The 26,622-nt window shown below is 46.4% G+C and overlaps 1 pseudogene; it reads right to left on the bottom strand.

Moving 5' to 3' along the window:
• Positions 1–22,536, bottom strand: part of LOC130016786 (zinc finger protein 345-like) — a 29,367-nt pseudogene extending 6,831 nt beyond the window's left edge.
• Positions 22,537–26,622: the final 4,086 nt, after the last annotated feature.

Genomic DNA, 26,622 nt, shown 5'->3' with positions numbered 1-26,622 from the left:
AAGTTGCAGGCTATAAAATCAATACCCAAAAGTCCATGGCTTTCCTATACGCAAATAGTGAGCAAGAAGAAAGTGACATAAAGAAAACAATCCCGATCACAATTGTGCCCCAGAAAATCAAGTACCTAGGAATCAGTTTAACTAAGGAAGTAAAGGACCTGTAAAAAGAAAACTACAAAATGCTACTTCAGTAAATAAAAGAGGACACTAGGAAATGGAAAAATATCCTCTATTCATGGATCAGGAGAATTAATATTGTCAAAATGGCAATACTTCCCAAAGCACTTTACAAATTCAATGTGACCTCTATTACAATACCCATGACATTCTTCAAAGAAATGGAGCAAACACTCCTAAAATTTATATGGAACAATAAGCCCCCACAGATAGCTAAAACGATTCTTGGGAAAAAGAAAATGGGAGGAATCAATCTCCCTAACTTCCAACTCTACTGCAAAGCAGTAATAATTAAAACAGCATGGTACTGGAACAAAGGCAGAGCTGCAGACCAATGGAAGAGGGTTGAATATACTGACATCTCCCCCCAAGCATATGATAATCTAATCTTTAATAAGGGCCAGGAAAAGTGAAGTGGAGCAAGGAAAGCATCTTTAACAAATTTTGCTGGCAAAACTGGACGCCTACATGCAAAAAAGTGGGCTCAGATCTCTGCCTAACACCATGTACAAAAGTAAGGTCAAGATGGATTAAAGACCTCAACATCAGACCGGAATCCATAAGGTACATTGAAGACAAAGTTGACAAAACCCTCCATGACATTGAAGCTAATGGTATCTTCAAACGGTATCACAGCACTGGCCGAGAAAGTGAAAACAGAGATAGACAAATGGGACTATCTTAAACTAAGAAGCTTCTGCACCTCAAAAGAAACAGTGACCAAAGTACAAGACAGTCTACAGAATGGGAAAGGATATTTGCCAAATACACATCCCACAAGTGGTTGATATCAAGGATATACAAAGTACTGGTTAAACTCCACAAGAAGAAAACATCCAACCCCATCAAAAAATGGGGCAACAAAATGAACAGAAACTTTCTCAAAGAAGAAATCCGAATGGCTAAAAGGCATATGAGAAAATGCTCCACATCATTAATCATCCAGGAGATGCAACAAAACAACAATGAGATTTCATTTCAATCATTTCACACCACAGAGACTGGCCCACATCCAAAACAACAAAGCAACCGGTGTTGGCGCGGACGTGGGGAGAAAGGGACTCTCCTTCACTGCTGGTGGGAATGCTGACTGGTTCAGCCCTTTTTGAAAACAGTATGGACGATTCTCAAAAATTTAGAAACTGAGCTCCCATTTGACACAGCAATACCACTCCTGAGGATATAGCCCAGAGAGGCAAAAAATTATAGTTGAGGGGCTGGAGCAATAGCACAGCAGGTAGGGCGTTTGCCTTGCACGCGACCGACCCGGGTTCAATTCCCAGCATCCCATATGGTCCCCTGAGCACCGCCAGGAGTAATTTCTGAGTGAATGAGCCAGGAGTTGCTCTTGTGCATTGGCAGGTGTGACCCAAAAACCTATATATATATATATATATATATATATATATATATGTATAGTCGAAGTGACATCTTCACTTGTTTGTTCATTGCAGCATTGTTTACAAGACCTAGAATCTGGAAAACACCTGAGTGTCCGAGAACAGATGACTGGTTAAAGAAACCTTGGTACATCTACACAATGGAGTACTATGTAGCTGTTAGAAAGGAAGTGTCAAGGTCCTCCTGTTATTTGTTAATTTGCTCGAGTGGGCCCAGTAACGTCTCCATTGTGAAACTTGTTCTTACTGTGTTTCGCATATCAAATACATCACGGGTAGTTTGCCAGGCTTTGCTGTGTGGGCAAGATACTCTCGGTAGTTTTCCAGGCTCTCCAAGAGGGGTGGAGAAATTGAACCTGAGTTGGCTGGGGTGGCTGCATGCAAGGCAAACGCCCTACTGCTGTGCTATCTCTCCAGCCCTTTAGAAAGGATGAAGTCATGAAATTTACATACAAGTGGTACTACATGGAAAGTATCATGCTAAGCAAAATTAGTCAGAAAGAGAGGGACAGACATAGAAAGATTGCATTCATTTGGGGAACATAAAGTAACAAAATAGGAGACTAACACCCAAGAATAGCCAAGATAAATACCAGAAAGTTTACTCCATTGCGTGGAGGCCCGCCGCACACGCTAGGTATAAAGGTAGCTCAGATAGAGATGGGAGCACCAAACAAAGGGTGTTGGGAAGATCCGCCAAGGATGGAAGATGCATGCTGAAAGTAGACCATAGGCTGAACATGATTGCCACTCAATGCCTATTTTGCAAACCACAGCACCCAAAAAGAGAGAGAACAAAAGGGAATGACCTGCTACAGAGGCAGGGTGGGATGGGGGGATGGGGGCATGAAAGGGATACTGGGATTAGTTGTGGTGGAGAATGGGCACTGGTGGAGGGATGGGTACTCAATCACTGTATAACTGAAACCCCAAAATTTGTAAGTCTACAACTGTACCTCATGGTGTTTCACTAATAAAAATTATAAAAAAATAACTTTGTATTTCTGCCATGGTTTTCCATGAATTATTATTCTCTTTTTCTGCGATCACACGTTTTCTTTGTGCATGTGGGTGTGTCTGTCTGGGTGTATGTGCATGTTTTTCTTCTTTGAGTCAGAACCAGCACTGCTCAGGTAATATTCCTAGCTCTGCGCTCAGGTTTCACTCCCGGCAGGTTTGGGGACCAGTGGGATTCAAGATTCAGAACTTGGGTTGGCTGTGTGCAAGGAAAGCACTCTACCTGCCGTACTTTTGCTCCGCCCCTTTCTATGTAAGTTTCTTTCAAAAATACCAAGAGTCATGAACACAGCTCTCCCTCCCCACCCAAAAAAATCTTCTTTCAAAAAATAAACATTTAAAACTCCTTTACCTCAGGGAGAGATGAAGGGTGCTTTGCAGCCTGATGTGAGGGAGCTGAGGTTCCTGATCTGGAAAAAGAAACAACAGTGTTGAGTTTGGATAGGCAGTAATGTGAGTTGGACATTTGACTAGATGGACCGATCAATCCTCTGCATCCCATATGGTCCCCAACAGCGCCAGGGATAATACCTGATATTAGAGGCTAGAGTAAGTCCTGAGCATCTCCGGATGTGGCCCCTCCCCCTCAAAAAAACAAAGAAGCAAAAACAGCTCCCCAAGTACATTTTCATTGGAAAACCCCCGGTACCTGAAGGTCCCCTCACCCCCATCCCCTTCATGACACTGGCTATCACAGCTGACAATGAAGATGACCAGCAACAGGTCTCCTGCCATTAGGTGGAGGGGCTTCAGATCTTCCCCTCAAATCTGGAGATTCTACGGAAGATTAGTGCCGACGGTTCAAATATGGAACTGCTGAGAGGGTTGGGATGGCCAAGCCCCCAGCTGAGTCCCGCATTCACCCGCTGTTGCTCCATCCCAGAGCTGGAGACGATGGCGACCATAGAGGCTCTCCAGCATCAAGCACTCACAGCTGCGAACCCTGATACAGCCCGCACTGCACCCCAAAAGCTCCATGTCCTCCTAAAGACTCCACCACACCTCAGAAACCGACTGAATACCGTGGAACAGTGAAAAAACAGTGCAACAGTGCCCCCCAAGCTGGCTCGGCCCCTCCGCTCACAGTGTTGAAATGGGAAGCCGTGGGGTACTCACAGGAGGCTGCTTGAGTCCTGCCACAAAATCCGCCTTCAGAGTCCCCCTTCCAGGATGGGGCACAAATTTACTTGTCCTTTGCCAAGTGAGCAACATCCCCAGTGCCTGTGTCAGGGACAGATACTGAGCCATGGCATCACTTATGACATCACTTCCGTTTTCATAAGGTGCCTTAAAGAGCCAGAGTCTAGGCACTGAGAACCTTTTTGGCACCTAAGTGAATCTGTGCTGCAAGGGGGATGGACTCAAAAAAAGGCGTGGAGAGGCAAATGCTGGAGTGGTCAGTCACACACTAAGGGGCTTGAGGGTAAGAAGAAGTCCCCTGATCCTGCAGTTGTCACCAAACATTCAACCAATGATATCTAGACACACAATGCTGCCCTGACTCTTGCCAAATGATCCCTGAGCTCAGAGACAATAGTGAACTCTGAACACCGTAGGCTGTGGTGAAAAATGTAACACAAAAAAGGCAAATTCTACCAAAGGGGGAAAATGATGTGCAAAGACAAATTCTAGAGTGAAGAGTCAAATTTCTGGTCCTTAAAATCCCCTATTCTTGATATTTCCCTGCTACAGAAACTCAGTTTCTCCTGAATCCCTATTTTTCTTTCTCCATTTTGCATCTTTCTTAACTGTACGTACATATATATGTGTCTTTCTGTGATTTTTGTTTGGAGGGCAAATCTGGCAGACTCAGGGCTTATTCCTAGCTGTATACTCAGGAATCACTCTTGTACGGAACATATGGGATGCAGGGAGGCAGGGTACCTAGGTCGATTGCTTGGATGGTTAAGTGCTTACTCGCTGGCTCTGGCCCTAAGTAAATGTGCTCCTAGCACACCCAGGGTGATCCCTGAGCAAATGTCCTTATCCCTGAAAAAACAAAACTATCTTGCTTAAAAGAACACAGCCCTTTCCCTTGTTGGATTAGAGTTCTAAACAATTTAGGTTTAACATTGATCCATCATTTCCCCTCTGCTACAAGGAGCTTAGGCTTATTGAGTAACATCCATCCCAATGCTTCTGAATCACTCCCATTTCCTTAGCATTCATTTTTATTTTTTTATTTTTATTTTTTTATAATTTATTTATTTATTGGATCACTATGGGAAAAGTTACAGAGCTTTCGGGTTTAGGTCTCAGTCATGTAAATATCAAACACATTTCCCTTTACCAATACTTATTTTTAACCCCAAACCCCAATAGACCCCCACCTCCCACGCCTCCCAATTCTTGTGAGGCAGATGAGTTCTAGTTAATACTCTATCTACTTTCACTAGATAGATTGTTTCGATAGAAGATGCACAATTATTGTTTAGAGTTTACGACCCATCCCCCACAATCAGATATGCTGAAACAGCGTTGTGAAATGATTTGCTTTCTACAACTTGGTTTAAGAATAAAATGGTTTTGAATTTCTGCTATTTTACTTATTGACCCTGGAAGAATTTCTATTAAAAGTTAGATAGTTAAGAGATTGGTTTCTGTGCCCTGGAGTCGTGGCCGTGCCGGAGAGCCGCTCGTGGGGGGCAGCTGGCAACCTCGGTGGGGCGTGGGGGACGGCCCACAAAGCCCCCCTTCCCATGAGGTCTCTGCCGCTCCCGCCGAGCCCGGCTCAAACCTGCTGTCCACAAGGCTCCCGTGCGGCCGCCATCTTTCTTTCCAGAGAGCAGCATTCATTTTTAATTCCCAGGTGCTTCTGCTTCCTCTATGCATTAATCACCCATTTCCCCTAACCAGAACCTGTGAATTGTAAAGTCAGATTCTTCAGAGAGATTTGGATTTTGTATTCGTAAGTGAAATTTTGACTTTACCTTTCCTTCATTTCCTCTGCAGTTTACTTTAGACAAATATCCTTTTTGCTCCTGGACAAGGACCAGTGCAGAGAAGATTGTGCTGGGAGGATCTTGCATAGACAAAGGAAGGCAATATTATGCTTTTGTGACTTCAGAGTTAATTGACTCCAGATACTATATACTCCTGGACATTGTCATATTTATGAGACTTAAGCCTCAGCTGGCCTATGTTGCTAGCACATCAAAAGCAAGAGACTGGATGGAACCAGGATAGCTCTGAACTACCCTGGCATTGAAATGGGACAGGTAAGCACCATAACAAATTCTGTCATTGAGGTAGACAGGTAGATAGGGAAAGGCCTTTGACAATGAAACTTGGATTAACAAAATTTCATGGAAGAATTCTAGGACTGATCCACCTTGTGGATACAGAAAACAAAGACCTGATAAGACCATCAGCAGACCCTGAGGGTATTGGCCCCCTCCCCATGAAGTTTCTCTTTTCAAAAACCTGGGCCCTCTTCCTTAATCTGATTAACTTTAGTGATTCAGCCCAAAGAAGACCATCACCACTCCCAACCTCCCTGGTAACCTCCTCGGTAACGGGACTTTTACCTAGGAAGAAGCCCCACATGGGGGAAGGTTGGAGAAACCCTATAAAGGCCACCTTGAACAAAGGAAGGGCGCGCATATGTTGCCGAGCCCATGTGCTTCTTCCGCCCACGTGGCCTAGCACATTTGTCACCCGCATATCCCCTCTTCAGATGTGTACTTTCATACTTTCGTGTCTAATGCTAGGATGTGTTTAGGGGCTCTCTCTGCTCTTGGAGAAGCCCGTGTTGTCTCTTGAGTACGTCACTCTCTCCCTCTCTCTCCCTCCACACCTAAAAATCCTCTAAATAAAATCTATTTATTTCACTTCTTGTCTATTCCTGAAATTCCTTTCTGAGAGGTGAGATAAGAAACCAGTAACCCTGGGTCCCGGGTACCAGAGGCGGTTGGGGAGAAAGTGACCATCTTTCTCCTCCCCAATTCACATAAGTCACCCGTGGGGCCCACCAACATCATCATGGCCCAAACATAAGCAACTGGATAAGGATCATTCTGGGGTTAGGAAGGACTAAACTGTTCTGGGGAGTGTAGTCTGGGAGCTATAGGAAATATATAGAGACACCCTATAAACTTAATAGATCTTTTACTGTGTCCATTCAAAATGAATAGAAAGAGTAAGTATAAATTTAAGATGACTGTTTCAATGAATATGGACTATGCGAAGAAAAAATATGTCCTTAAGAGAAAATTCTGCCCTTGAGCTGAACTCTCCTTCCAATTCAGATTTTTATGCTAGAAGTTTTCCCCTTCCTTTGATTGTACAACCACATCTCTGTCTATTTGATAACCCTCACTCTGTGGGATTGGTTGGAGTAAAAAGGCTGTGGGAGACGGGTGAGGAGAGGGAATGAGGAGCAGTGGGAGAGTGGTATAGGTGCACAGGAGAATGGAATAAAGAGCAATTGATCACTGTGAGTCCACAAAGTAAAATGTGGGGGTGTGGTGAGGTGCTGGTGGTCCAGCACTGCCTCCTCACCTCCTTAGCCCCTCTCAACAGAGACAGAGAGACAGGGAGACAGAAAACCACAGCCTGATGGTGAAAATTGCCCTTTTAATGCAGAACAGCTACCATATTTATAGAACTTCTGAGGGGGCATGAGGTATGGACATAGGAGTGACTGATCATTTACGCAGAAAAATATTTGGCAGAAGGAATTCTCAGGGAGAGATTCACTCAAAGAGACACTCTGTCTCCCAGGGACATCTGCATTGCTTTTATCTTTTTCTCTAGTTGTATAAGTTATCAATACTTGCAGTTGTATTGATAAACATAGTAAGAGACAAGGATCCCAACACTTACTTCTCTGGGCTCTGAGAGCAAGCAAGGCTTTTACTGTAAATCCCAGACTAAGTCCTCAGGCCAGTTCAACTTGTCCTTCCCCAAGGGGATCCTGTCTCTAAAGTTGTAACAGTTTGCATCAAGACCATGCATTTATGCTTTCTAGAATATTCATTTCGAAGCCAAGGTTGCTTTGCCACTTGCCCCAGGTCCATCCCAGTCCCACGGCTGATCTTCCCTTTTGGGGGCATTAGGAACTACAGCGAATGTAGCCTGAGTCAAGTAATTATGACCAAGCAATTATGGCTAGGAGTAGATATACTTCAGAGTCCATCAACTCCCAAATATTAGGAGTATAGTATTGATGGCCTTTCTCTGTTTAACCAAAGAACATTCTGTATAGTCAAAACATAAAAAAGCTATAGAGGAAATTGAAAAGCAGGTACAAATACACAGCACTTCAACTACAAAGCAGTACAAATACGAAGCTGAGAATTAACAGAAAGTTATTGCTTATAAGTAATGATGACTGACTTGGGCAACTGCGACAATGTGAGGTAAAATACAAAGAAAAGGTTAAAGATAAACTTTAACTAAATTAGGGAGGTTAGCAAGAACAGCATAAGCTTCTCTGGGAAGAGCAAAAGGGGAAATTCACAGATGAAGCCTAAAACACTGTTAAGTTAATATCCAGCAGATCAGCAAGAGCCTGGCCCCTGTATCCTTCTTCGATCCTCTGTCTCCCTTCACCCACCAGGGTGGGGAGACCAATAATGGCCACCAAATGCATGCAGCACATGCCCAGACATTATTTGAACACAACTCTCTGTACTCAGTGTAACAGCCACGTTTTGCCCTGATCAGGGAGAGATGAAGAGTCGGGGTGCAATTTTCAACTTGATTTTAGGGTACAAAAATTCTACATGCTAGAAAAAACAACAAAGTGGAGTTAGAGATGGTAAGCTGGGAGGGGCGCTTCCCTCGCAGACACAGATTGATACTCTGCATCTCACGTGACCCCTAAAGATGAAAAAACCAATTGCAGAGTGCTGCTACTGAAGATAAGCCCGAAGCTGCCACAGATGTCCCCAAAATACAATCAAAAATAGCCCAAAAGTATATTTTCATTTGCAAACCACAACCTCTACTAGGACCACGGCCCCAGGATGGCCCTTGACATCAAGGCTAATAATGACTAGTGACCGAGGGCTACAGTGTCATTTGCCATTAGGGAGCTGCCCCCACCCCAACCCCACCTCCCCGCCGCTCAAAAAGGAACAGTCCTTTTATAGCTTTGGAGGCACCACCAGCAATATGGACGAGAAACTTCTGACTCTGTGCTCAGGAACCCGTCCTGGTGGAGCTCGGAGATCAAACTTGGATGGGCCAGATGCAAAGCAAACGCCCTAACCGCTGTGCTATTTCTCTGGTCCGCTATGTGAATCTGCAGGTTTTGCAGCAGTGAGGTCGGGGCCAAAGCGTCCAGGACAGGGCCCAGCGCAGTCCCGTGCTGGGAGGGTCAGGACGGCCCAGCCCGACGCTCTGCAGCCCCCGCGCTCAGCCCCGTGCCCACCCGCCACTGCCCCACGGTGGAGCCAAAGGCGATTGTGGCTGTAGGGGATCCCGGAACCACGCACTCACACACCCGACCCCTGCGCCCAGGCATAGCACCCACTGCACTCACCAAAGCTCCACGTCCCCCACCAGACAAGCCTGAGCTTGAGAGTAGATGGTCTCCAGATAATATTACCTCCTGGACATCTGCTCTTTTGACTGAAGCCTCAGTTGCCCTTACTTCCTCGATCCCCAAAAGAAGGGTCCAATGAGGGACTAGATGGACCCAGGGCAAGTGGTGAGCTAGCTACCCTGGCATCAAAATGGGCCTGGACAAAGTACCATAATGCTTATTCATATGAGCCTGGTCATGGACAAATTCTGTCATGTATCAAAAAGTAATAACTAGAATTGGACGCTGCTGGGATTAGGAGTGATTGATCCAGCCTGAGCACTGTAATCTAATCTGTGGTGAGAAGTCCCCAGGAGAGTCACCCACAACCCTAAAACTGTCTATTACTGTGTCCATACAGAATGTTAATCATTAGGAAGTAAAACTAAATATGTCAATTAAGTTCCTGGTCTAAGGAGATGAGTAACACACCTTAAGGGCTGCTTTTTCTTCGTGGGATGCAGGTGATGGGGAAGTCTGGAAAACCATTTTTCATTGCGCTTCCCGTGGGGAGGCATGGATTGCGGTCGTGGTGAGAGAAGAAAAAGAGAAGCTTCAGGGAGACAGGGCGAATGAAGGAGACTGAGAAAAGGGATGGTCCTCCTCCACCCAGATCCCCTACTTCCAGTATGTAGGCGTTACAACCACCAACTGTCCCCGGCTCTGTGTATTCCCATCAATGGCAAAGACCCAAAGACTATAAAACCCTGCTCCTGAAAGAGAACAGCACAGTCTCCTGCCTCTGCATCTTGCTGTCTTAGTGGGGCCTCTTGGAGGAGGGTGTGTTGAGTTTCCCACCCCAATATGCAACAGGACATCGACTCACCCACTCCAGCACTGCTAAAAATGATACATGAACTCAGAACCAAAAGTAACCCCTGAGCATTGAATGCTGCTTTGGTCAAAAAAGTACACTAAATTAAATAATAAAGACATTTCTGGGGCCGGAACGATGGTACACCAGGTAGGGAGTTTGCCTTCCATGCGGCCAACCCGGGTCCGATTCTCAAAATCTAATTTCATCCCCCAGCACTGCCAGGAGTGATTCTTGAATGCAAAGCCTGAGTAAACCCTGAGCATCGCTGGGTGTGACCCTAAAAATGCAAAAAAGAGAAATTTCTGTGGAAAGAGATTGGAGACACAGTATAGCAGGTGAGGTGCTTGTCTTGCACTCGGCCAAACCAAGTTTGAATCCTGGAATCCCATACGGTGCCCTGAACCCCGCCAGGAGTGATCCCTGAGTGCAAAGGTAGGAGAAGTAACTGAGTCTTGCAGTTGTACTTCCTACAGACTGAATATTTAATTCATTCAAATGAATAAAGGTATGGTGGCCAATAGTAATCCTAAATTGCATTATTAGAGGGTTTAGGGCACACTCTGGAAGTGCCCAAGCTACTTCCTGCTAATATGGCACATTTGGTTGCAAGACCCACTGCAGCTCCACCCTGATGCACCCCACCAGACCACAACCTGAGCTGGCTTAAAGCTCCACACTTTGGGGACTTGAGTGACAGAATAGGCAAATGAGCATTTCTTTTGAAGGTGGCCAACCTGGGTTTAATTCTGGGCATCCCTATGGTTCCGAGCACCACTAGGAGTGCTTGCTGAATTTAGAGCTAGGAGTAAGCATAATGCCTCGCTGGGTGTGACTCCAAATGCAAAATAAATAAATAAAAAGGAAAGAGAAGCTCCCCACGTCCCTGAACTCCCAGAACCCACTGAATGCACAAGAACCAGTGAAAATCAAAGGCTCTGCCAAATGCGTTTGAGCCCCAAGCACATAAAGAATATGCTGCGCCCCTCCCCCCATCCAGCCCGGCCACCCCCCAAGAATGACAGGACAGAGGAGAGGGTGTTTTTTCCTTCAGGCTGCTGACCCAGATATGGGGTACCCTGAACAACCACAGGTTTGACCCCTAACCACTGCCAGGTGGGGCTCAACACCCCCCACAAGGAAAAAGTATGCGCCCCAAGGTCCCTTTGATGAGGGAAACCCACGCTTTACCTACTCCACAAGCAGCCTAAGGAATGAAAGGGGGCCAGTAACGGGATGTCCTGGGGACACTGCTGGGATGATCCACCCACCCCTGTGACTGACCAGGCGGCGGAAGTCGCCCCGAAACTAAATTAACGCTGAGGATCCCTCACATGCCCCATCAGATCTGGGGGGAGACTGAGGCTCCCTCTAGCTCTGACTCTTTCTGCTTTGTGAGGGGCCCGAGCGATGTGTCAGCAGGGAGGGCGCTGGCCTCGCATCCCGACACCCCAAAGGGTCCTCAGATCCCCAGGGAGCGAGTCCTGAGCGACACCAGGTACGGGTCTAAAACACATTAAAAAATTAAAACTTTTTTTCCTCTTTTATTTGTTTCGTTATTGTCCTTGTTTCTGGAACTTTCAGAAAGAACTTAGCGCTTCAAATTCATTTTTCTCCTTGACCACGTGCTTCCTCTACCCACCCATATTTTTGGGGGGTCTGGGGGGCTTTGCCCAGGGTTTACTCTGGACTCTGGGCTCAGTCCAGGCTGGTACTGGGACGATGTATGGTGCCGGGATTGAACCCGGCCGGCCGCGTTCCCCTGTTATGCATCTTCCTAAATAAGTTCTACTTAGGAAAAATGACCCTGTGTCCCTCAAAATCAATTTATAAACAAGATAAAACTTTCAGCTGGAGCGCTCTGTGTGCCCCGGGTGAGGGGCCGCTACCCCGGGCCACTGCCACGGAGCGACCCCGCTGCCCACAAGGTGGAGAAGGCGGAGGTTCAGGCGCTCAGAGCGACCACCCGGGCGGGTGGTGGGGGCACTGACCTTCGGGGACCCCCTGCCCCCCAGGGTGCCCCCTCACCCGTTTCTCACCTTCCATAACCAGGTGACCCGCTGGTACCTCCCCCACAGAATGCCCAGCCCTGGCGGATAAAGGTCGTGGATTCTGTGATGTCACCTGCACGTTCGCCCAGAGCCTTAAAGGGCCACGCTTCAAATATCCCTGACCAGGTACTTGCCTGCTCAGGAAGGTTCATTTTTCCTCATTTCCGGGATAGCATCAGGTGATCCAGATAGCTGGGGGTCGCCAGGTCTGGGATAGATAGAGAGGGATGAGCTGAGCAGATAACATGTCGAGCAGAGAGTCTTTGTATTTACGAAGGAAATAAAATTCACAAAAGTACTTTGCAAACAGCCACCAAGACCATCTCTGTGAGTCCCGATGTTCATTTATATATTCATTTACAACCCTCAGCCACATGCTAAAAATAGGTCCCCAGGAATCTTTATTTTTTAAGTAAATAGATTTCATTTGGAGGATTTTTAAGCTGTGGAGTGGGGGGAAAGAAAGAAAGAAAAAGAGAGAGAGAGAGTACAGTTAGACATGAAAGCATGAATGTACACATCCCAAGAGGGGAGATGCGGGCAACACATGTGCTTGGGAACCACATGTCTCGGCCATGTGGGTGTAAGCAGCACATGGGCTCCGGCAGCATATGCGCCCCCCGGGAATCTTTCTGGCAGGTGCCAATAAAAAAGACGGGCTTCAATAAGGTCCCTCACCATTGGGGGCTGAGGAGCTGCCCCTCAAAGTGATCTGGCAGTTTTACACACACATGTTTACACCGAAAGCTGCGGGACAGGGCCTGGTACAACCCCTGCTTGAGAAGGCTGGGATGGTCAAGACTTCTTCCATCAGCAGGTCGGGCATCCTCGAGACCCACAGCCCCCCATGTTCAACTCCGCACACGGGCCATGCTGCCCCATCGCAAACCTGGAGACGAATATGCCCCCAAGCTCACACCCGAAACCCACGTGCCGTGTTAAATCCTACCAATGCAACCAGCAAAGCTCTACATTCTTGTAAAGCCTCTGGAGCAAGGCAGACCCCAGGAACCCACTGGATATGGATGAGGGGGACTGATAAACAACCACAAAATTGTCCTGAAAGCTGGAACGATCCCATTGGTCACATTACAGGCACTGAAGGTGAGAGGTCCTCATGTCCTGCCACTGATTGGCCTTCAGTTCCCCCTTTCACCTGAAGTATCAGTTTGTCCTATAAACGTTTGTCTGTATGAGGCCTGATCCACTTGACATCATTAGGAAGTAAAGGTGCACATGGAAGACTCCCGTCTGTGACATCATCCATTTCACGAAGAGCCTTAAAGTGCTAGGTTCCAAGTGCAGAGAGACCATTATGGCAGCCCAGGTGAACCATTGCAAGGGGGATGAGCTCGAATAAAAAAAGAGGAGAGGCAAGTGCTGAAGGGGCTGTGCCTGATAGTCTTCTCGTCAACAAAATTCTAGACCTGCAGGTTGGTTTCTAACATTTACCCAACTCGGTTGCAATTCTGACACATGGATGGATTTTTCCAGGCAACGACCTAACGTTTCAGCAAGATGGACAAGCAAAATAGACGGACGGCAGGTCACATAGCTGTGTGATTTTTTTCCAACTCAAAGAACAGACACAGTAAGTGGAAATAAGTCCCTCTGCAGAAAATTGAAGCACCAGTTTAGAGTGAACATAAAAGGGGCCCGAGACTAGGTTTGTTACTAGCTTAGTGTGAAGCTTAGTGGGATAGCTTAGTGGGATACCCGTGCTAAGGCAATTATGCATCCCCACACAGCCAAGACAGACCTTTGAAAACATCTCACCTGAAGCAGATTCCTCTCGAGGATCAATAAGTTTTCTGTTATCTTGTTCTCTTTACTTAGGTGGGGAGAGGGTCACACCAGCAGTGCTCAGGGATTCCTGCTGCTGGGACTCTCGGGGCCGAGAGAGATAACCACAAAAAACCCGCCTTTCTTCGAACACTCTTGAACTTATTCGCCAACGTGGCTTGGCACATGCCTCAGGAAACAGCAAGCGATCGTTCAAGCTCGCAAAACAATGCAGAGAAGCCATCAAGGATGACCTCAAAGACAGGAGAACAGCGATGCTGGTAGATGCGGCAGAAGCCGTGAAAAGCCTTCGTAATGCCTGCCTGTCCATCACCAACTACAAGACCAAGATGACTACCCTCCAACATCCTGATGGATCTATCACATCTTCCAGAAGGGCAATGGAGAAGATTATTCATGACTTCTACTCAGATCTCTTTAATAGCCACGTCCACTTAACCACATACCACATTCTGCACGATTGACATATTGTTCCCAATGTTCTCCCTTTCAAATTTCAACACGCCATCTCTTCAGTAAAGAAACAAAGAGCAGCTGGCCCAGACAAGATCAGACCTGAACACCTGAAGAACTTACCATCAGTACTCATCAATACACTGGCTTGGCTCTTCACACGCTACCTGTCTGAATGCAAAGTTCCATCCCAATGGAAAACCAGCAAGACTGTACTACTATACAAGAAGGGAGACATCTATGACATTGGCAACTATCGCCCAAACTGCCTATTGTCTGTCATCTGCAAACTGTTCACTCGAGTCATCTTGAATAGGATTAGCAGAACACTAGATGAAGAACAACCACGTGAACAAGCCACGTCCCGAAAAGGATTCAGTGCCATGTACAATATCCACACGATTACTAAGCTCATTGAGGTTTCTCAGGAGTTCAACATGCCGCTCTGTCTAACGTTCATTGATTTAAAGAAGGCCTTTTTTTTCAGTTGAGATGGAAGTGGTCATAGAAGCCCTAGCCAATCAGGGTGTACAAACTCAATACATCAGGATCCTCCATGAGCTGTATTGCGGATTCACTACCAGGATCTCACCATTCTACAAAGAAGTAATTATCCATGTCAAGAGAAGGGTCGGGCAGGGTGATACAATTTCACCAAAACTCTTCAGTGCCACCCTTGAGAACATCATGCGATGACAGGAATGGGAAGGAATGGGAGTGAAGATAGATGGTCGGCAACTACACCACCTCCGCTTTGCTGATGACATCGTTCTAATAACAATAAACATCAGCCAAGCGGAACAAATGCTGACTGACTTCGACCGTGAGTGTCGAAAGGTCGGATTACAACTAAATCTCACAAAGACAATGTTCATGAGAAACAGTCTTGTTTCTGATGTTCCATTCACTCTCAACAGAATCACCATCTCTGAATGCAACATTCAGCACCCACTGAGGTTAAGGATCCTCTAGTCCCAGCATTAGGCTCCAATATTTTTCCTGTGATGCTGAGACCATAGATGTGGTTGTGGGGATGTAGCCGGACCCCACCTTTCATGTCGCATGCTCGGTCCACTGAGCACTCCAATGGGATAATAGTTAGTTTCAACAAGAGAAGCTTACAGCACACTTGTATGCAATACCCCTGTTCCTAAAGAAATTGCTGTAATGTCACATTCTAAAACTGTGATTTCAGTTCTGAAATCAAACAAAATGCACAATGAGAAGTAGTCCAATGTTGAATGGAATGCAGTTGAATGACCAAGCAGGTGGAGGACAACTCTATATTTCTCACAGTCCAAGCAAGTCTACAGAAAGGGAAAATCTGCGGGAAGTGTTGCTAGGAGGATCTCGGCAATCCCTAAAAAAGCCTTTTGGGTTTTGTTTTTAATCAGACCGAGTGATGCTTGGGATACCATAGGGGATGCTGGACATCGATGGTAGGCGGCATCTGTAAGGCGAGAACCCACCGTGATGCACTGCTGTTCTCGTCCTAATTAACTTCACTATGGACTCACAGTAACAATTTAACACACACAATAGAACAATTTTTGGTGCGTACAAGCGTACAGCAGGTAGGCATTTGCCTTGCATGAGGCTGACAGTGGTTGATCCTTGAACACTGTCAAAAGCAACTTACGAGAACCACCAGTAATAACTGCTGAGCATCCCCAGGCCCCAAAACAAAAGAAAACTAAATTTCTTCCTATATTCAAAAAACATGGCAATAATCCAAAGGCAAAGATATGCATGGTGTCAGATTGACTGAGAGGAGTCCAGAAAGGGCACCCGACCCTTTAGCTGTACAGTCAGGCTAGTTATATAGCCGGGGACACAAGGGCCTTGAAACACATGGACTACTCGACATACCTTACAGATAAGGAAGTATGACAACAAAGTCAAGAAAGCAAAGCACAGGATCTATCCGTAATGAACAGCTCCGGGGAGAAGACACCCCTACCCCACGCCACACCTCCACATAACATGGTCTAGCAATGAGAAGGGGATACTCAATGTCCAATGAGAAACTCAAAGATGTTGTGGATTGGAGGACTCCTGGGTTGACCACATGCAAGGCAAGCATCCTACTTGCCCTACTATTTCTCTGGCCATTTCTAAATAAATGGGAGAAAACGGGAAAAAATGGGAGAGCAATTAAAAAGCTTTCAGGTTTAATTCTCGGTCATACAATGAAACACCCGTCCCTTCACCGTCCCCTTTCCCACCACTAAAAACCCAAGTATACCGCCATTCCACAGCCTCCCACTAACTGTGGGGTAGAAAATTTCCACATTCTTCTCTCTACTTTGATTACATTCAATATTTTCTCACGAGACCTCCAGTATTATTTGGAATTTTACCCCAGCACTCAGATCTGGCCAAAACACAACAATTGACAATTCTTTCTCGATTGCTGGTTATAAATAACATATGATTTTGGAATTCTGAAATTGTAACAACTAAATCTGGAGGGATTTCTGTCAAAACCTGCTGGGTTCCGAGATTTGTTCCAGAGTCTCTGGAGTTATGGCCATTAAACAGCTTTACCACGAGCCAGAGAGGCGGTTCATGGGAATGACATAGGTTCTTGTTGGGGAGGGGAGGAATTGGCCGGCTCCACCCCATCCTGAGACGCCCCACGTATCTTCCTGAGTGAGGGCCCAAACCTGACTTTCCAAAGGCCTTTGGAGAATGGAGGCCACCGAGCCGCCAAGTGGGAGCAGTTGGGGGGACAGCACCAATTTGCCCTGGGTTGGACCAGGAACAGTAACCTACTGCAGGGTCCAGATGCATTTCTGCTAAAAGGCACTGGGTTTCAAGATTTGTCTCTGAATCTCTGCGATCATGGCCATTAGGTACCTTGATCATGAGCCACAGAGGTCAATCATAGGTGCCAGACAATTCGGGGTTTCGTTGGGGTGGGGAGAAAAGGGCCGGCTCCACCACCATCCAGTTAGGCCCTGCATGTCTCCTCACAGCAGTCCCAAACCTAACCGTCCAGAAGTCATTAGAGATGGCGGCCACTGAGACGCCAGGCACGAACCTATTGCCACCTGAAATACCCAGCTTTGGTAACATACTGTGGGGATCCGACACATTTCTGCTAAGAGCCGCTGGGTTCCGAAGATTTGTTATTGAGACTCTGGGATCATTGCCAAGTGATCAAGAGCCAGACAGTCCGTACATGGGTAGCAACTTGGGGTCTCATTGAGGGGGGGAGGAAAGGGGAAAGTCCGCCCCAATTCCATGAGGCCCCACATGTCTTGTCACTGCAGGCCCAAACCTGTCTGTCCATTGGCCTCTGGAAGATGGTTGCCACTGAGCCACCACGTGGGATCAGGCGGAGATACACACCCTTTCCCCCTTGTGGTGGTCTGTAACTAGCAGCTCATTGTGGGTACCGGGCACATCTCTGCAAAATGCCGCTGGGTTCTGAGATTTGTCTCTGAGTCTCTGGGATCATAGCCTTTAAGCAGTTTTATCAGGAACCAGAGAGACCTTGCCTCCAATTATATAGCTGAGCCGGAAATGGTTTGTTGGTGTGTCTTGCACATACCTAACTTTTGGCCGTTTACTTTCTTGAAAGACTTTGCCCAAAGTTTTTGTTGTCTGGCCAAAGGCACAGCATCTATTTCGGAGTATCTGGAAGACTGATGGTGCCATCATTCTGCTAATGCACTTTCCTTACAGGCACAGATTGACCTGCTGGTGGTACCAGACACCCGGGAAATAGAAATTCTATATATGGAAAAAAAACACCAATATTGGGGTTGGACTCACTATAAAGTGAGTAGGATGCTTGCCTTGCTGATCCAGGTCAAACTTCCCCATCCCATAGGAACCCAGCAGCACTGCAGAATAACTCCTGAGCTGCAGAACCAGAAGTAAACTTTTAACATCAAAGAATCCCTTCCAACTCCCCTGCATTAAAAAAAAAGCTATTAAAATTAATCCAAAGTGGGGCTGAAGTGATAGCAGAACAGGTAGGACGTTTGACTTGCACATGACCAACCCGGTTTTGAATCCCAGCAAAAATATGGTCCCCTGAGCTTTACCAAGAGTAATTCCTGAGTGCATAAGCCAGGAGAAACCCATGTGAAACGCTGGGTGTGACCCAAAAAGCAATAAATAAATAAATAAATAAATAATAATCCAAAGAGTAAATTTTCAGAGGCAAATATATCTCACTTTTCCAAACACGCCCCAATGTCCCAAACCCAGTACGGAAGCCAATGAAAATGACTGACGCCAAAAGTGTCCCTTTCCTTTGGGGGCTGCCCGTGAACATATCTTGAGTTTCGATAAGTGTTATGTCCAGTCCAAAGGCTCCAAACATGGTACTGCGCAGTCTCGATTAGGGAGGAATGAGATGGCCAAGACCCCCGTTCTCTGCAGGCTCCTCACACCAAGGCCTGAAGTCCATGTGCCCACCCTCCAGTGCCATCTTGGACATGGTTGCGATCGTGGCTGCAGGAGCCCTCAGAATAACGCACCCTCACCCAAGGCACTTGATCCAAAGAACAGCCCCCAATGCACCCCTCAAAAGCTCCACATCCTCTAAAGCCTGGACATCCATATCAAGTAAAAAAGCATGAAAGTGCCCTACAAGCTGGTGTGATCTGCCGCTCAAGTTCCCAAACCGGGATTTTCAGGGTGCTCAAGCATTCCAAATTCTAACACAGGAAAGACTGAAGAATGAAGGTTTACCTGTTTTTCCATTTTCAAAGAATTCAGTGCTGCATCTTGGTTGATTTCTGCCATAATTCCCACCAAACAGCCCCTCTGGGCCAAGCCAGAAGCATAGCAAACAATAAGAGAGTAGTGAGCCGTGACAGCTCTGAGCAGGGGGGTGTTTCTATACCTGTTCATTCAGTCACCTTCCTCCTTATTTTCGTCACCAGGACCCATTATTTACAAGATAACACACAAGCAATTCTAAGCCCTAGAGTACTGGCATAGGTGCAGCCCGGGTGAAAATCAGCAGGTACATTTCAATGACAAGAGAAGCCTGTTCCGAGCAGGCAGGCTTACTTCCCTCTTAACTGCACTTTTTTAACACACTTGACCATTGTGTCCAAAGGAAACTTGCTTGTCTGACTTGTCCTGTTCTGTCCTTAGAGACCATTATTAAGGATCAAATCATCCGGTATGAATTTTTATATGTTTATTACGGCGTGAGGGGTACATGAAGCCATTCCCACATTACTGACATATATGCAGTTTGTCTCCAGTATGAATTCTCACATACTGAGTAAGAGAATAGCACCAAATGAAGGTCTTCCCACAAGTCGGACACTAATAAGGTTTCCCTCCACTGTGAATTTTCCCGTGCTTAGCAAGGATTTAGAATGGCAGAAGGCCTTGCCACATTTCTCACATATATAAGGTTTTTCACTGGCGTGCTCGAACACACACACAAAGCAGTGCAGCTCGCACTTTGTCCGAGCTCGCAAAGCAGTGCAGAGATGCGATCAAGGAAGACCTCAAAGAGAGAAGAGCATAAGTACTGGTAGATGCGGCAGAAGCCGCGAAAAGTATTCGTAACGCCCGCCTGTCCTTCACCAACTACAAGACTAAGATGACTGCCCTCCAACGTCCTGATGGATCCATCACATCCTCCAGAATGGCAATGGAGAAGATTATCCATGACTTCTACTCAAATCTCTTAGATAGCCAAGTCCACTTGCCGACATACCAAATTCCACAGGATGGATATGTCATTCCTAACGTTCTCCCTTCCAAAATCCGACACGCTATTTCGTCAGTAAGGAAACAAACAGCACCCGGCCCAGACAAGGTCAGACCTGAACACCTGAAGAACCTGCCCTCACTACTTATCAATACACTGGCTCGCCTCTTCACTCGCTACCTATCTGAATGCAAGATTCCGTCCCAGTGGAAAACCAGCAGGACCGTACTACTGTTCAAGAAGGGAGACATCCATGACATTGGCAACTATCGCCCGATCTGCCTATTGTCTGTCATGTACAAGTTGTACACTCGAGTCATCCTAAATAGGATTGGCAGAACACTAGATGAAGGAAAACCATGCAAGCAAGCTGGGTTCCGCAAAGGATTCAGCACCATCGACCATATCCACATGATAACCAAGCTCATTGAGGTTTCTCGGGAGTTCAAGATGCTGCTCTGTTTAACGTTCATTGATTTAAAGAAGGCCTTTGATTCTGTTGAGAAGGAAGCAGTCATTGAAGCCCTAGCCAATCAGGGCATTCAAGCCCAATACATCAGGATCCTCCGTGAGCTGTGTTGCGGATTCACTACGAGGATCTCACCATTCTACAAGGAAGTGGTCATTGATGTAAAGAGAGGGGTGCAGCAGGGTGATACCATTTCACCGAAACTCTTCAGTGCCACCCTCGAGAACATCATGCGACGACTGGAATGGGAAGGAATGGGAGTGAAGATAGATGGTCGGCAACTACACCACCTCCGCTTTGCTGATGACATTGTTTTAATAACACCAAACATCAGCCAAGCGGCATAAATGCTGGCCGACTTTGACCGTGAGTGTGGAAAGGTAGGACTACAGCTGAATCTTACAAAGACAATGTTCATGAGAAACAGCCTCGTTCCTGACACCCCATTCGCTCTCAACGGAACGACCATCTCCGAATGCAACAGCCATGTGTACCTAGGTCGAGAAGTCAACATGACAAATGACCCGAGCTGCGCAGGAGGAAGAGAGCAGCTTGGAACGCCTTCAAGAACGTCGAAGAAATAGCTAAGAGGACGAAGAACCTCCGGCTCCGGGCACATCTGTTTGATTCCACTGTTCTTACTGCATTAACATATGCCTCAGAGACCTGGGCCCTACGCAAAAAAGATGAGAACGCTATTCAGGTCTCCCAAAGAAGAATAGAAAGAGCTATGCTTGGAATATCACGTTTCATTCAAATGAGAGAAAGAATCCGGAGTTCTGACATGCGTCGATGATCAAGAATCAGGGACTCTGTCTCGTTTGCCAAGGTGTCAAAAATCAGATGGGCTGGTCACGTAATGAGATTTAAAGACGACCGCTGGACTAGAGCTGTTACTGACTGGATTCCACGGATGTCAAAAGACCGCGTGGCCGCCCACCTACCAGATGGTCAGACTTCTTCGTGAAGATCATGAACGATCGGTCTGAGGCTCTTCATGTTCCCAGAGCGAACAGATGCCATTGGGCTACACTAGCACGCGACAGGGACAAATGGAGACGTTACTTGCGCCCGCTAGAGCAAATAGACGACTAACAGGAAGTGAAGTTATTCTCTGGCGTGAATGCTACTCTGTACACTAAATCTCAGGCTTCTCAAAATGCCTTTCCACATTTCTTACATGTATATGATTTCTCTCCTATGAGTATTCTCCTATGTACATTAAGTATTGAGGACAAACAAAGGCCTTCCCACATTCCTTACATATAAAGTTTCTCTCCAGTGTGAATTTTCCTATGTACACTAATATTTGAGGTTGTAGCAAATCCTTCCCATTTTCCTTACATATATATGGTTTCTCGCCACTATGAATACTCCTATGCACAGTCAATTGTGAGGAAGAAGTAAAGGCCTTTTCACACTCCATACATATCTAAGACTTCTCTCCAGTATGAATTCTCATGTGCAGAGTAAGGGAAGAGAACCGTGTGAATGCCTTTCCACATGTCAGACACTGATAAGGTTTCTCTCCAGTGTGAACATTCCTATGTTCACTAAGAGTTGAGGCTACAGCAAAGGCCTTCCCATATTCCTTACATATATACGGTTTCTCTCCAGTGTGAATTCTCCTATGTTCAGTAAGTTTTGAGGCTCTAGCAAAGGCCTTTCCACATTCCTTATATATATGTGGTTTCTCTCCAGTGTGAATTCTCCTATGTACACTAAGATATGAGGCTACGGCAAAGATCTTCCCACATTCCTTACATATATACGGTTTCTCTGCAGTGTGAATTCTCCTATGTAAACTAAGTCTTGCGGCCCAAACAAAGGCCTTTCCACATTCTTTACATCTATACAGTTTCTCTCCAGTGTGAATAATTGCATGTCTACTGAGGCTTGACAACTGAGTAAAGGCCTTGCCACACTCCTCACATATATAAGGCTTCTCTCCACTATGAGTTTTCATGTGTCTATTAAGATGTGAGGTCTGAATAAAGGCCTTCCCACAAGTCTGACATTTATATGGTTTCTCTCCTGTATGAATTCTCCTATGCAAAATAAGATTTGCTGATCTACTGAAGGTCTTTCCACATTCTTCACATATATAAGGATTCACTCTTGTATTAATATTCATATGGTCATGATGGGGTAACCCTTGACTCACACTTTGCTCTTGGGGCTGACTTTTCTGGCGATTCTGTTCACTGTGGTTTTCTAAGGGAAAAACACAGTGCTGGGAACATGGGGAGGCTCCCCCACCTTCCTTACACCTAGATGGGTTCTGCTCACGGTGATTTGGTTGAGGGTATGTTGCTGTGAGGGACTCACTATAAACAGTGTTCCTCTCCCTAGCAGGTGCCCCATTGGGAAATTTTTTGCCTGTGAACTGAGAATATCGTACTCCAAGGAACTTTTTCCAGGAGAGGACTTCTTCAGAGTGAGGTAGCTCTCACCATTCTGATCACCCTCAGAAGACATCCCGCCTGTCTCGGCGTCCTCATGGGGCTGAGGGTAGGATTGCTCACTAGAGACATTGTCACACAGTGTAGGATCAGAGACATTCCACTTGGGGTGGCAGTTTTCCTGTACAACAACAGAGGATTCTAATTATTGACTTATTCACTGAGTCTTCCTGACAAAAACTGAGCCCTTCAGCTGTGGTTTCACACATATGCACCACACAAATGCAATTTCCAACATACGAATTGTCTTACAATAGAATAATTTCATGTAACTGTAAGTTGAACACACAAAATTGATGGATGCAGAGTCAGTAAATTCTGAGGCTTTCTCCCCTTTAAATTAATGAAGGAATACAACTGGAAATAATTCCTTCTATAGAAAATGGAAGCATCTATTTCAAGAGAAAATGAAATAGATCCACATGCGGGTTTATTTAAAGTTCCGTGTGGAACCTGTGATGCAGGGGTGAAGACAACGCTGCATCGTCACGCAGCTGAGACAGACCACGTGTCTATTGCAAAGCTCTCACCACAAGTGATGGCTTTCAGGATCAATGAAGTTTTTTGTTCTTTCTGTTTTGTAGTTTCTATTTATTGGGGGTGGGGTTGGTGGAGGGGCACACCATGCAGTGTCTAGGATCATTTCTGTGAGTCTATGCTGTCTATAAGGTGTGCTGGGTAAGGAATATCTGTCCATGTGCAAAGCAATTATATTTCTCACTGCACCATCTCTAGGGCGCAGAAATTAGCTTTCTAAACAACTACCACTTTCAAGCAAATAAAAACTCACAGTATTTTTAAACATGGTTGATTTCAGCACCTAGTGAAGCTAAGGGTCCTCTACTTCAAGCATCAGGCTTTGGAATTCCTCCCTGCCATTCCCAGCCTTCCACCTTAACAATCACATACTTGGTCCACTCCTGCTGGCATAATAATATTTTTTCTGAATTAGCGAATCTTACCAACTCACTCGTACTTGCTGACCCCATTCCCAAATCAAAGTGCTGTAATGCCAAATCCTGAAGTCGCGGTTTCCGTTCTGAAACTGAACAAAACATGCAAATCAAGCACATGTCAAAAAATGTAGCATAACGATGCCATGTAGTTAACAGTACATCTCTGTGGTTCTCAAAGTACAAAGAGTCCCACACTAAAGAAAAGATTCGGATAGTGGAAAGCTGTGAGGATCTTGGCAATTCTACACTAGGTTTTGTTTTTGTTTTTGAGTAGACCTGGGAATGTTCAGGGAACCAGATTATTGAACAAATTATAGAACAGGTCACCTTCAGGCACTGCAAGGCACTCCCTGCTGTACTATCGTTCAGATCCAAACTAGCTCTGTTATGGTCTTACTTATTCAAAAGCCATGGAAGCAAATTACAGGATTATTTTGTGACTGACAGTCCAGGGAAATGAAGAGCAGCATAAGTGCGGCACAGACCCAAGGATCCAGGAGACCAAGGCCCCAGTCTCAGTAGCGTCTTTCCTACATGTTCATTGCACGCATACACTGCACAGGGTCTGAGCCAGGAAGGGTCCTCAGACACTCATCCGCACATACGCCTCTCCTCCCCGACATCAGGGCTCCTCCTTCTAGCCAGGAGATCACCGCAGGCTTTATCCCAGAGTGCCCTGCCCCAACAGAGACAGAGGCATGGATAAGTGATAGGGAGATGGTTACAGGTAAATCCCCATATTTTCCTGATACAAGTGGGCATATATCTGAAAAGCATGAACAGAATGTCCATTTCCAAAATGCCACATATTTCTAGTTATTCGAGAGATAAGACCCAAGAAAATACCACAAATACTCTAGACCTGACCTTGTGTATGGCCGACAGGGGGTTGATCAGCACAGTATGTTGTTGGTTTTTGTGTTCTTTGGGGTCTCACCTGGCCATGCTGAGGGGTGACTCCTGACTCTGTATTCAGAAATCACTGCTGCTGGTACTTGGGGATGACATGGGATGCCTGGGATTTAACCCACGTGCGCTGCTTGCAAACATCTGCCGCCCAACCGCATTAGACAAGGTTGGCTCCACACTGCTCTCACCGACAGCCTGCAGATGCTGGTAGGTCTCCAGCATCACGTCACTGTAGAGCTTCCGCTGAGAGGCCTCCAGGCATGACCATTCCTCCTGGGTGATGTTCACAGCCACGTCATGGAAGCTCATTGCATCCTGAGTCAGCACACAAAAAGGGTGGGAGTCAGAGTCTATCTTAACCTCATTCCCACTACTCTGAGGCTAGGTACCAGGGTCCTATATTGTCGCAGGGCCTCTCCATTCCAAATGAACCAGCCTCCATGCACACGCATGACTGACGGGCCCCAAAAATCACATAAGGCAACTGGATCTGCTAAAGTGGGAGGAAGTTTTACAGAAGGTTCTTGGATGTATCTGCCTTTCCTGGTAACGCCCCGGCCAATTCGAGCACCACTGGTCCAGTGAGCACTGTAGAGAGGATCACCTGAACACAGACTTGTACGATCCAAAAGACTATCCCTGGGTGTAGCAAAAAACACTGCACGCTCACCGCTGCAACCCCACAGCACATGACCACTAGGATTGAGATCTCGACAGTCCATATAGAAAATTACTCAGAGCAGTGCATGGCATGTGTGCCTGTAGGAACTAACTGCTCAGGACTGCCCCAAATCCTGCTCAAACAAGGTAGAAGTTTTGTGACCCCAACATGTCTACTGGCCTCAGAGATCCTTGGCTCTTTCTCCTTGGGATCGGAGCATGCCCAGAAATCCATACACAAGATTATGTGAACGCAAGACTGTATGACCGAGCAGGTAGTCTCTCCAAAGTAGGAAGGACATAATAGGAGAAAAGCAAGTCTGGGGGCCCAAGTCACTGTAGTTGCCAGGACGCAAACGAGGCCATCACACCCCAGGGTGCTCTGAGGCCAGTCAGTTGTGAATCCAGAGCAAAGAGTCAAGAGGAAAGCTGATGACAAAAACAATGCAAAAGAAACCAAAGAAGCAGGTTGGCGTAACACGACAGCTATTCCGGGGACAGCATGTAGGACTGGCGATCCCGGACATCCCATATGGTCCCACAAGCACTGCCAGGGGCAATGCCAGAGTGCAGCACAGGGAATGATTGCGAGAATCCTTGCTCTGCCACCCCTAATAAAACAGAAAACCCAAGATGAAACCTTTGGACCTCCAGCATCCCATTGATCACCTAGACCTTTCAGGAAAGAGCATTGAACACAGAGCTTTGAGTACTCCTCATGCACCACTGGGCTGGCCCCAAAGCCAAATAAAACAAAACAAACATACACAAAAGCAGCTTCAAACAGCAGAATGGGACAGTCCGCGATCATAAGTCTCATCTTGGAATCCGTCCAAAAGAAACTCAAAACAGAAGGCCCAGGAAACCTGGGCACTCCTGATACTACCTTATATCATTCTATCCGTCTACTTATACCTGCGGACGGTTTATCAGAAGCCGTGTCACCATCTTCTACTGTCACTATTGTTCTGAGTATCAGCAGGAGGCTCCATGCAAAGACCTGGAGAAATCAGAACAGTGAGCACCAGAGAGGAGCACCTCCTCCCAATTCTGAGCCAGACCAGCCATACCCTCGGGTACAGCCTCACAAATCCACCTCTGGGAGACAATGGAAGAAGCTCCTGTCTCCGCTGGGGATGCAAATTTTGTTGGCATCTGTGCTGTACTTCAGGAGAGGAGCCTGGGCCCAGGCTACAGGGGAGGAAAAGACAGCCTTCTCTGATTCCCGGATTC

Source organism: Sorex fumeus, unplaced genomic scaffold (assembly GCF_029834395.1).
Source record: "Sorex fumeus unplaced genomic scaffold, SorFum_2.1 ptg000168c, whole genome shotgun sequence".
In the NCBI taxonomy this organism is placed as follows: domain Eukaryota; kingdom Metazoa; phylum Chordata; class Mammalia; order Eulipotyphla; family Soricidae; genus Sorex; species Sorex fumeus.
This window is presented reverse-complemented; position numbering and strand designations above follow the sequence as displayed.